Source organism: Lissotriton helveticus, chromosome 3_1, assembly GCF_964261635.1.
Source record: "Lissotriton helveticus chromosome 3_1, aLisHel1.1, whole genome shotgun sequence".
In the NCBI taxonomy this organism is placed as follows: domain Eukaryota; kingdom Metazoa; phylum Chordata; class Amphibia; order Caudata; family Salamandridae; genus Lissotriton; species Lissotriton helveticus.
In genome coordinates, this window is record NC_136061.1 from 1726658721 (window position 1) to 1726671595 (window position 12875).

Consider the following 12875-nt stretch of genomic DNA (forward strand, 5'->3'; position numbering starts at 1 on the left):
CCGACACCCACCGAGCATGCACGCAACCTGGGAGTCATCCTCGACTCAACACTCTCCATGACCATTAAAGTCAACGCAGTCTCCTCCTCCTGCTTCAACACCCTCCGCATGCTCTGCAAGATCTACAGGTGGATCCCGACAGATACAAGAAGAACAGTCACCCAGGCCCTCGTCGGTAGCAGACTCGACTATGGAAACACCCTCTACGCGGGAGCCCCAGCCAAGCTCATCAATTGACTGCAACACATTCAAAACGCCTCTACACGCCTGATCCTCGACGTACGACGCCACAGCCACATCACCCCCCACCTGAGAAACCTGCACTGGCTCCCCGTCAACAAAAGGATTTCCTTCAAGCTCCTCATCCCCACACACACAAGGCACTCCACAAGACAGGCCCAGCCTACGTCAACAGATGACTTTTCTTCTACATCCCCAACCGCCAGCTCCGCTCTGCCGACCTCGCCCTCGCCACCGTCCCTCGCATCCGAAGAACAACCACTGGCAGCAGATCCTTCTGCCACCTCGCCACCAAGACATGGAACACCCTCCCACTGAGCCTATGACAGACCCAAGACCTGCTGACCTTCAGGAGGCTACTCAAGACCTGGCTGTTCGACCATTAGCACCCCCCTTTTTCCCCAGCGCCTTGAGACCCTTAAGGGTAAGTAGTGCGCTCTACAAATTCTTGATTGATTGATTGATTGGCCTGCTTCCAAGCTGCTGGGACACTGGCTATCTGGAGGGACAAGTTAATGATAATGTTCACCTCTTCTCCGCTGCTGCTACTAGCAATCTTGCAGGGCAAGGATCGGAAGGTGAGCCAGATTTTAGACTCCTAATAATTTTAAGAGAATCAGATAAGTGCACTGGTTTGAAAACATCCAAGCGATGTTCGGTGCTGGCAGGAGGAGATGGATCGAATGCCTCTATCCCAGTGCCACCCGATGAAAGAGTCGCCTGAATGGTGTGGATCTTATCCAAGAAAAAATTTGAAAGAGTATCACACCAGATTGCAGAGGTAGATGACACACTAGCTTGAGCCAAAGGGGACGTGAAGCTCTGAACAATCGCAAACATTTTTTTAGCGTTGTTTTTAGCACACTCAATACGGTTCGAGAAGAATAGCCTTTTGGCGGAAGTTATGGCCCCATAATAAAGCTTCTGTTTAATTCTGAGCTTCAGCTTGGCTATGGGGTAGTAATCACTGCGGCACCTTGCTCGCTCAAGAATCTTACATTCACGTTTGAGTGCTTTAAGTTCAGGGCTGAACCAGGGTTTAGAAGGTGATTCGCTAGACAGCTTAGAAGAGCACTGTGGGGTGAGTATGTCAACTGCATTAGCCACCCAACTGGTAAGGCCCTCCCGTCGATCGTCCAGGTCACCCGAGAGGATCAGTCTAGAGGTTTCCAAAACTTGAGTGAAAACGTTGGGGTGATTCTTCCAAAGGCAGGTTTGCAAAATGAGCACATCAAGGGCTCCGCATTCCTCACGTCCCATGAAAAGTAGGTCACAAAATGGTCGGACCAGGAGACCGGGAGTGGGTCTCAGATCGAGATGGGGAACTTAGAACAAATAGGGTCCAGAATATGACCAGCCTGATGGGTAGGGAGACTAACTCGCTGGACCGGCTAGGCCAGCTGAAGAATATCCAAAAAATCACACGCGTCTTTAGCCTCAGCCTGGTCAAGATGGCTATTGAGATCCCCTAAGACAATATAGTGGGACAATCTCAGCACCCTGGAAGCTATAGCATCCCCACAGGCCTGTATAGAGCAAAGAGCCTCCCAGCGTAAATAGTCTGAAAAGCGTATGCTGAAGTTGAGGGCCTCGCAGCCTCCCCATATGGTCACATCCCTCCTGCGAAGATCCCAGTTGTTCTTGTAGATAATGGCCACTCCGCCCCCTCTACCTTCTGGACGGTCGGCTCTAACAATCTTATATCCCTCCGGTGTAGCGAGGGTGACAACGGGGTCTGACGTGGAGTCAAGCCAGGACTCTGTGATGAACCCAGATCTAAGGAGCCGTCATCAAGGATATCAAAGTCCTCCGTGTAATGTTTCCTAAGGGATCGAACATTAATCAAGGCTGCAGAAATGTGGGGAGATGTCATAGGATGGCGAGATGGTGTACTAACTTGATTGGGAATAGTGAGACCCAAACCCATCCTAAACCCAGAAGACCGGCACCTACCTTTGCAGCAGATAGAAAGGTCCAAAATACCCCCAAGGGGACATAAGTTGGAGTTCCAATTCCGTAAAGCATCCCTCGAGTAGCATAGTCTGGCCCTCTGTCCTGGGACCGGGCGGGCAGCATGGCTGGCGCTGGCCACTTCCTGGACGCTAACAGGCGCAGACGGGCTTCGCTGCACGCGTTCATGCAGCGTGCATTTAAATACCCCCGGCCGCCCAAAGCGTAGTGAGCGCCCTACCAAAAATGGCATCTCTCAATCGCAGCTCGGGGAAACAGGAAGTGAGTAAAAAATGTGATTCGACTACAATCACTCCGGCACTCATAAAACAATGGCAACAATTTAAAAAAAGTTAATACATCGTTTAAGAAAGTTTTCTGAGGGCTACAAGAAATGTGCTAATGGACAGCAGAGCAAAGTAGAACTGTGCGAAGGTAAGCAGAATCGCCAGTAACAAGCTAACCCCTTTGAGGCACGTGCATTTGCCAGTGCGCATTGAAGTACCCCCGTAGTGAGCATAGGACCCATGTCTGGGCATTTCCTTCCCACTTAGAGCAACATATGCAAAAGAAACAATTGATGAATGGACAATGCAAACATTCACCCCCAGTCACAAGGATCTGGGTTAAATCCATCATTCTTTTCCTCACCACACCACCTCAGTTTGGACCCAGCCATATGCCAATCAGACTTGACCCTGTTCTTTGTGGGTTCCATGCTCTCCGTGCCAAAAGAATCAAGCTATTTTGGCTGATGAGGGGTGAAACCCCGAAACCGGTCCTAGGATGCTTGTTTCCAGTCCAGGGAGGACCTGGCCTGGCAGTTCAGAAAGGACTGTTCCCATTTGGTGCAGGGTCAAGACTGATTTGCATATGGCTGGGTTGAAACTGGAATGGCATATTGAGCAAACAAACAATGGATTTAGGCCCAGGTCTCTGCACTGGGGTGAATGTATGACATTGTTCTGCATTCTGTCCATCAATTGTTCTTTTTACATTTGTCACCCAGAGTGGGACGGGTATGCCCAGAAGTGGGTCCCGTGCTCTCCATGCCACTGCAGTCAAGCTTTCCTTGTTGATGAGGGGTGAAACCCCAAAACCGGTCCTAGGATGATTGTTTCTAGTCCAGGGAGGACCTGGCCTGGCAGTTCGAGCTGGACTGTCCCCATTGGATGCAGGGTCAAAAATGATTTTCATATGGCTGGGTCGTGGACCAGGGTCAGCGGACTCGATAATTCTCGCCTCGGTGCCTACTCTAGTCAGAAACCACACTCGGCAACTCTGGGCATCAGCTTGCCTCATCTTCACAACGGCCCCCACAGACCGCCGGGGATGCTTGGTTGCACCTTAGAGATACCCATCAGGGACCATCTCTCAGGGTGAGCCAGGACGGGTTCCCCAGCGGTCGAAGCGTGGAGATACTCCTCCGGGAGTCGATTCCTAGCGCTATATAAACCCACAATTAAATTAAATTAAAATTAAATTAAATGACATGGTGAGCAAAAAAATTATGGATTTAGGCCCAAATCTCTGTACTGTGGTGAATGTATGCCATTGTTCTGCATTCTGTCTATCCATCATTCTTTTTGCAACTTTCTAAAAGTGTCATTTTCAGAATTACAATTTTAAATCCGACTTTACCTTAAGTTAACATTTTAAATTGTGAATTCAGAGATACCAAACATGAAATGGGTACATAATCCCATTTGGAAATTATACCTATAAAATACAATAAGGTAATTCCGATGTTATCCTATGAAAGAGGTAGGACTTGCAGTAGTGGAAAGCAAATTAAAGATGTTTTCATTACCAGGACATGTAAAACTTAAAAGTACATGTCTTACCTTTTGAATACACTGCACCCTGCCCTCTAGGCTGTCCAGGGCCAACCCTGGGGGTGACATATATGTGCAATTAGGGAAGGTTAGGGCCTGGCATTTGCCAGGTAGAAATGGGAGTTCTGAGACATGTTTAAAGGGTTACTTAAGTGGGTGGCACAATCAGAGCTGCAGGCCCTCTAGTAGCATATAATTTACAGGCCCTAGGTATATAGTATACCACTCTACAAAGGACTTGCAGGTACATTAAATATGCCAATTGGGTATAAGGAAATGTAACATGTTTTTTAGTGAGAGCACAAGCACTTTAGCACTGGTTATCAGTGGCAAAGTGCACAGAGTCCTATAGCCAGTGAAAACAAGGTCAGTAAATATAGAGTAGGAAGGCTGACAGGTCTAACACCGATCCACCCAACCCATGGGCGTGCTTTTGAGGTTTGAGGTTTTAGGGTTTCAGTGCCCCCACACCCTGAAGAGATGTGAAATACAGGTAGAAGCTCCTGTCCCGGCCACCTCATCTTATTACATGGTAGACTAGTAACTGGCAAGTATGTACGTTCCTGTGATAGCAAACAACCTTGACTTTTACTCAAATGTATTTTCCTGTGCAAGTCCCCCCAGGCGGGCCCCTTGAAGCAACATACAGAAAGTCATTCATTTTTTTTATCCGTTCATTTCTGTGAATTTTTTCAATCAAATATTTTCTGCCTAACGAAAACACACACATAAATCCAGAAGACGAGCCGACCGTTCAAATAACATGGCCACAGTACACTAGTAAATCAGCAGTTGTAACAGCGGAAGCCAGTGCTCTAAATGTGGGAGTGATTAGCATAGCCTCCGAAAACAGAGGCCAACTGATGAAATCTGCACACTTTAGCTTGTTTCTTTTAGGCATTGCACCAAAATGTTTGTAATTCTGCCATTCAGATACATGAAGTATACCTCAGACTCGCTAACATTCTGCGTTGTGGGTCAGTTTCTATTTCACATGTTCTACTTCGATTCGTGTTTGTGCAAAAATGTTTAGGATGTTCATTTAATGCTGTGTTTTTACATGTTCAAATTCATGTATTACCTATGACAGTCCTGTTGCAATTCAAAAATCACAAGGTCACCTATAATTTGCTCATAAAGCATAAACCTCGATCCAAGAAAGCACGCATGTGTTCAGTTCACATATGAGTGGGTAGAAAATTGTAACTGTAGAAACTAGTGTATTTTATTTCATTGACAAAAACTATGCATAAAACAAACTAGTCAAGACACCCTGAGGAGTATTAAGCAGGGAAATAAATAGAGATTTGTTGAACATGCAAAGCACTGAAAACCACATTTTCAAAACTTTGAAACATATCAAATCATCTGCTTGCCAGTAGAAGTTAGCACGCTTACGATTCGACTCTCGAGGGATATATGTACAAGGAAATGGCTGAGTGTGTCGTTAGCCTCCTTGACTTCACGACACGCTCCGTCACTTCTGAAACACAAGGCTGCACCATATTTACAAGAATGTGGTGCAGCCTTGAGTTTCCTCCTGCAATGGTGCTAAGTTTAGAAACTTAGCGCCAATGCAAGCATCCTTGCACCAGAGTGCAAGGGTGTTTGGATGTAGGGGAGGATTGTTTATGTGTAGGAAGGTGTCCCTTCCTGCACATAAACAATCCTAAAATGCAATTCTGTCACTTTCATGTGTGCTGCTTCATGCAACACACATGAAAGTGACAAAAATGCTTTTTTAAAAAAAAAAAGGTGTGTTTATGTACAGGAAGGGGCACCTTTCTGTACATAAACAAACCATGGCATTTTGCTTTTTCCATGTGTGCTGCACAAGGCAGCACACATGGAAAAAGCAAAAACGAGGATAAATAATGCATTAATTTTGGCACTTCATCCTATGTACGCCAGCCTTGAACATAGGAGGCAGCGTCAAAATCAATGGGTGTTGTGGTGGAACACGCACCACAACACCCACTGCACACCCCTTTCATGCTAAGCATAGTGTGAAAGGGGGCTTATGTACAAGGCAGCGTTAAGCCACATTAAGTGGCTTAAGGCTGCCTTGTAAATAAGGCGCAGCCCCTATCGCCACCACAGTGTCCGTAAAAGTGACGTTGTGGTGGCGATATGGGCTTGTGCATATGCCCCTCGCTGATTCCACATCACAAATTCCTTTCAGGCTTCAGTCTGGATCCAGAATATTTTTAAGCAATTCCACTGCACCAGCAGCCGGTTTGTGAAGTTGTGTCACCAGTGGCTGTGACACAGTGTCACATGATGGCACCCACTGGTGCAGGTGACCTCAGTTACTTGCTTTCTACACTTTGCACATAAAAGGATCGAGCGCAATTGAATTTTTCAGTTACATTTCCTGTGAGTCCCTGGCTCACTTTGCCACTGGGTTCAAGCAAGCCGGGCTGAAGACGGCTGTAATGCCAGAAACCGGTCCTCGGAAGCTTGTTTCCGGTCCAGGAAAGGCATGGCTTGGCAGTTCGGGCTGGACTGTTCCCGTGAGGCACAGGGTCAGACTGATTTGCATATAGCCATGTCTTAACTGGGGTGGCAGAGTGGGCTAAACAACGGTGATGGATCAAACCCAGATCTTTTGACTGGGTGTGAGTGTTTGATTGGTTCAGATGCTCCGACCATCACCACCCCCTTTTGTACTGCTTTGGCCGCCATAAGTGTGGCAGGGTATGCTCAGACATGAGTCCCTTGCTCACTTTGCCACTGGATTCAAGCAAGCCAGGCTGAAGACAGCTGTAATGCCAGAAACCGGTCTTCGGAAGCTTGTTTCCGGTCCAGGGAAGGCATGGCTTGGCAGTTCGGGCTGGACTGTTCCCATGAGGCACAGGGTCAGACTGATTTGCATATAGCCATGTCTGAACTGGGGTGGCAGAGTGGGCTAAAGAACGGTGATGGATCAAACCCAGATCTTTTGACAGGGTGTGAGTGTTTGATTGGTTCAGATGCTCCGTCCATCACCACCCCCTTTTGTACAGCTTTAGCCGCCATAAGTGTGGCAGGGTATGCTCAGACGTGAGTCCCTTGCTCACTTTGCCACTGGATTCAAGCAAGCCGGGCTGAAGATGGCGGCAATGCCAGAAACCGGTCCTCGGAAGCTTGTTTCCGGTCCAGGGAAGGCATGGCTTGGCAGTTCGGGCTGGACTGTTCCCATGAGGCACAGGGTCAGACTGATTTGCATATAGCCATGTCTGAACTGGGGTGGCAGAGTGGGCTAAAGAACGGTGATGGATCAAACCCAGATCTTTTGACTGGGTGTGAGTGTTTGATTGATTCAGATGCTCCGTCCATCACCACCCCCTTTTGTATCGCTTTGGCCGCCATAAGTGTGGCAGGGTATGCTCAGACGTGAGTCCCTTGCTCACTTTGCCACTGGATTCAAGCAAGCCGGGCTGAAGACGGCTGTAATGCCAGAAACCGGTCCTCGGATGCTTGTTTCCGGTCCAGGGAAGGCATGGCTTGGCAGTTCGGGCTGGACTGTTCCCATGAGGCACAGGGTCAGACTGATTTGCATATAGCGATGTCTGAACTGGGGTGGCAGAGTGGGCTAAAGAACGGTGATGGATCAAACCCTGATCTTTTGACTGGGTGTGAGTGTTTGATTGGTTCAGATGCTCCGTCCATTACCACCCCCTTTTGTACCACTTTGGCCGCCATAAGTGTGGAAGGGTATGCTCAGACGTGAGTCCCTTGCTCACTTTGCCACTGGATTCAAGCAAGCCGGGCTGAAGACGGCTGTAATGCCAGAAACCGGTCCTCGGAAGCTTGTTTCCTGTCCAGGGAAGGCATGGCTTGGCAGTTCGGGCTGGACTGTTCCCATGAGGCACAGGGTCAGACTGATTTGCATATAGCCATGTCTGAACTGGGGTGGCAGAGTGGGCTAAAGAACGGTGATGGATCAAACCCAGATCTTTTGACTGGGTGTGAGTGTTTGATTGGTTCAGATGCTCCGTCCATCACCACCCCCTTTTGTACCACGTGGGTTATTACGACATTATTCTTCTTTTATCTATTTAGTGACACCCAGTAGGCCTACTTTTTGCTAACGACTTCACATTATATTGTTTCTAGTAAATGTGGAGAGTATTGTGGGTTTATGGTTGAGGGCTCACTGGGGAGTTGAGCTGTTAGGAGGGTGTCACCATAGGAATTTCCACCTGCCATCATGTATATATTTGTAAATTACTGCATTGTATTGGGTAGCGTGTGCATATTAAAGTGATTTACCTTTATTTGTAAGCAAAGCACTGACTGTACAATGATTTGCTGGGTATACAGACATAACAAAAATATAGCTAAATATCGAGTTTAAAATATCGAGTAGACAGAATATAGATAAGACAGAATATAGACTACAAAAATATCGAATAGAATGAGAATAATATCGAATCAAAAATATAGAATGGACAGAATATAGACAACAAAAATATCGAGGGACAGAATATAGACAGCAAAAATATAGAATTTTAGGAAAGTAAGTAAATTTATGTTATTTAATTTTTGCGTAATATAATTCTGGAGCGGGTTGTGGGTTTATAGGGGAATAGGGTGGGAAGTAATTTAATTATAATTAATTACATATTTTAATTTTTTTGTGGTATTTATTTAAAAATAATTGTTAATTTATTTTTAATTGGTAATTAATTAAAATATAACTGGTAATTAATTTTTTTCAATTGATTAATTGATAATTATGTTAATTTTATTTATTTATTTTCTGGAGTGGGTTGTGGGTTTATAGGAAAATAGGGTGGAAAGTAATTTAATTATAATTCATTAAATATGTTAAATTATTTATTGCTACTTATTTACAATTAATTGTTATTTAATTTTTTAATTGGTATTTAATTATTATATAATTGGTAATTAATTTTTATTAATTGATTAATTGATAATTCTGTGATTTTTATTTATTTAATTTTTGTAGTGGGTTGTGGGTTTATAGGGGAATTGGGTGTGAAGTCATTTAATTGTAATACATTAAAAATATATATATAAATTGGTATTTATTTAGAATTAATTGTTAAATATTTTTTAATTTTTTTAATAATTTATTGTTATTGGTAAATATTTTGTATTAATAGGTCATTATTTTTTAGAAAATAAATTAATTTTATTATTTGTAATTGAATAATTATTATAATATCTTAAATTGGGAATTCATTTTAAATAATTTGAAATTGGTATTAATATTTAATTTATTTTTAATTATATATGAAGTATTTACTTTCCCTACTGTTGCTCTATTTGGAGTGGGTATAGTAATTTTTACCTTCCTGCTATCCAACGCTTTACCTACTGTTGTACTCACTGGAGTGGGAATAGTAATTTTTTCCCCTACGCTATCCAACGCTTTCCCTACTGTTGCACTCACTGGAGTGGGAATAGTAATTTTTACCTCTACGCTATCCAACACTTACCTTACTGTTGCATTCTCTGGAGTGGGAAATGTAATTTTTACCCCTACGCTATTCAACGCTTTCCCTACTGTTGCACTCACTGGAGTTGGAATAGTAATTTTTACCCCTACGCTATCCAACGCTTTCCCTACTGTTGCACTTTCTAGAGTGGAAATAGTATTTTTTACCCTCCCGCTATCCAACGCTTTCCCTACTGTTGCACTGATTGGAGTGGGAATAGTAAATTTAACACTCTCGCTATCGTATGGTAAATATATTGTATATTTTTTATTAATACTATGTTTATATATATTTTATATAGATGACTTATTTATTTTCTGGAAAGGTTCAAAAACAGAGGCAGAATTGTTCATTCAAGTTTTGAACAACAATGATCTCAATTTGCATTTCAGTGGCACCATAAGTGGTCAAGAGGTAGATTTCCTTGATTTAAAAGTCTTCATACAGGATGGAAAAATCTGTACTTCCCTTTTCCGGAAAGTTACAGCTGGGAACTCCACCCTAGAAGCAAGCGGCTGTCACCCCAAGCCCCTAAAGAACAGCATACGCTTTGGGGAACTTTTGCGTCTCAAAAGAAACTGTACGCTTACAGAGGATTTTGAGCAAGCTGCACAAGACTCAATAGGAAGATTTAAATTGAGAGGATATTCTAATGATGTATTGAAAAAGGCTTTTGACCAAGGAAAAACAATCCCCAGAGTGAGTTTGTTCAAATCTTTGAGTGAGAAAAAAGTCAGTGAAGGTGTAACTCCCCGTTTCATTACAACTTTCTCACATGACTCTAAAATCATTCACAATATCATGAGCCGTCACTGGAAAACCTTAAAAATAGACACAGTTATTGGCAAACAATTATCACCGCATCCCAAGATCACATACAGAAGGAATAGATCCTTGAAGGATACACTGATACACAGCCACTTTGATGCCATTCCGAGATCACCATGACTGGGTAACCTTACTGGGTTTTTCCCATGTCAAAATTGCAAAGCCTGCCAGTCAAGCTGCAAAGTCACAACATATGAGATTCCAGATACAGGAACAGTGAGGAAAATTAATAAATTTCTCACTTGCACAAGCCCATATTGTGTGTATCGCCTTGAATGTCCGTGTAAACTTTATTATGTGGGTAGTTCAATTCACCCAGTGAAAAAGCGAGTTCTAGAACACGCTAGAGCAATTGACACAATGATCCAAATTACCCAGTAGGAAGGAACTTTGCATTAAAACACCATAGTGACCGAAATCTCCTCAAATTTCATTGCCTAGATCAAATTCCTCTCAAAGACCGAGGGGTAATAGAGAACAACAAATGAGGAAACTTGAGTCGAGGTTTATTATTGACCTTCATACCAAGTTCACATTTGGACTGAATACAGGGGAAGAATTATCTAGTCATCTTAGCTAATTCATAAATGTCAGATACCACTATTCCCCATTGTCTCTGAAAAACTTTTTCTGTAACAGTTTGTTAGATTTATCAAAAGAATCACACACTAATTTTCTTGAATAACAAAAAAAGAATGAATGTAAATCGATGTCGTACATTAGAATTTTGAAATTAATTGATTTCATGTGATTGGTTTCTGCCCATCCAGGGCTCAATTATGTTTGTTGATACTAACCAGCTATCTAAATGATGCATTAAGTTACTCACTACAAGATGGCCACCATGCTCACGTTGCATTTGTCTTTCTTTTGTGTTGATTGAACATTTGATTGACGTCATGTACACCTTTATTTAACCTGTGAATGAATTTGGCGTGAGCTGCAGCAGATGAAGGTGCAAAGACGAAACGCATCCTGCTTCTGATTTCTTGAATACATTTTGAAGAGTCTAAAAAGAGTTAAGGAGTGCAGTCCATTCTTTTACACAGTAAAGGGAATTTTTGGAGCGTAATATATATATATATATAGATATATATATATCTATATATATATATATATATGTATTTAAAAAAATATATTTTTATTTATATTAATTATTTATTTATTTTAATGTTATTAAAGTATTTTAAGTATGTTTAAGTTAGTTATATTTATTATTTCATTAATTTAAAATTACTTTTAACTATTTGAAAAATTCGATATTTTGACTATCTATATTTTTGATTCGATATTTTTGTACTTACCTGTTTGAAGATAGGAAGTCGATATTTTGGCATTCTATATTTTTTACTCGATATTTTTGTAGGTCTATATTTTTGCCATCGATATTCTTTCAGTGATCCGATTTGCTGGGTGTTGTTTGTGGCATATTGTAGACTGATATACTAGCCTTCACCACCTCCCTTGAGTAGGTCTTGGACTGCTCTGACTCGTTACACTGAGAGAGTCAAGAGCTACAGCAGAGTACTGAGTTCCCCGAAAGTTTAAGGTTGCAGACTTATTACTTGTAAAGGACATACATCTTTCGCAATTAATAACCCATTTCCTCACACTAACGAACATTCAACTTGGGTTATGTTTCAATGGCAGTAAGGCTGAGCTAATAGGCATGTGGGTATTGTTTGGCATCAGTCATTGGGTCCACTTTCCTCTGCAGTGAGTAAAGCAAGTCAGTTGGAAGCATTTTCCACAATGCCAGTGGTCATCCACCAGTATTGACACGACTGATTGAAGAGAAACATTGGTGCCACTGATCAAGATGTCTGGTTAACAATGTATTGTAGGTAATTAAGTAGAAGAGATTCATATTTTGATACAATGTATTTATATTCTTATTTTTAGGATTTTATGTTATTCTAATTGAATTGCTGTACATAGGATAATATTCCACCTGGGTGGCGGAATAGAAATGGTGAAACATCAGAAAATAAACACAATCCAGGATGTTCTTACAAAGATTGCATGTGTAAAGTTTACTGGGTTTGCAACCAAAGGCAGAGTGCCCTTTTGAGGAAAAATGGAGCACTCTGGGGAAAGTGAAAGAGCATTGGCGAGCAGCACTAGTCGGCTTTTAGGGTCTGATTGACATGTGTTTGGTAGTGGGTACCTCTCAGCTTGCTGGTGAGAGAATTCCATTATGGCTTAGTAACTCTTCTGATGGACACTTCTATCTGCAGATTCCTCAGCTCTTGCAAAGTTCTCCAGGCACCAGACTGGTCTGGCAAACGTTTCTCCATAGCTCTGCTCCGACAGTAGCGGATGCCGGCTCCATTTGATGCTAGAAGTGGCATTCCTATGGCATTGCTGACCCCATAAAGGTCCCCACCATCATACATATGTCAGTTCCCTTTTTACCCAACTTTGGCACAGTTCTGGAGCTCAATTTGCATCAAGAAAATTGTTCTGTCAGAAGTGCAACAAGTGTTTGCTTCCAAAGGGACAGGGTTTAATCCCCGTGTTGAATGTAAGGGGTAAATATTGATCAAGACCCCTGAAAAGTCTGTTTGTGGTACCT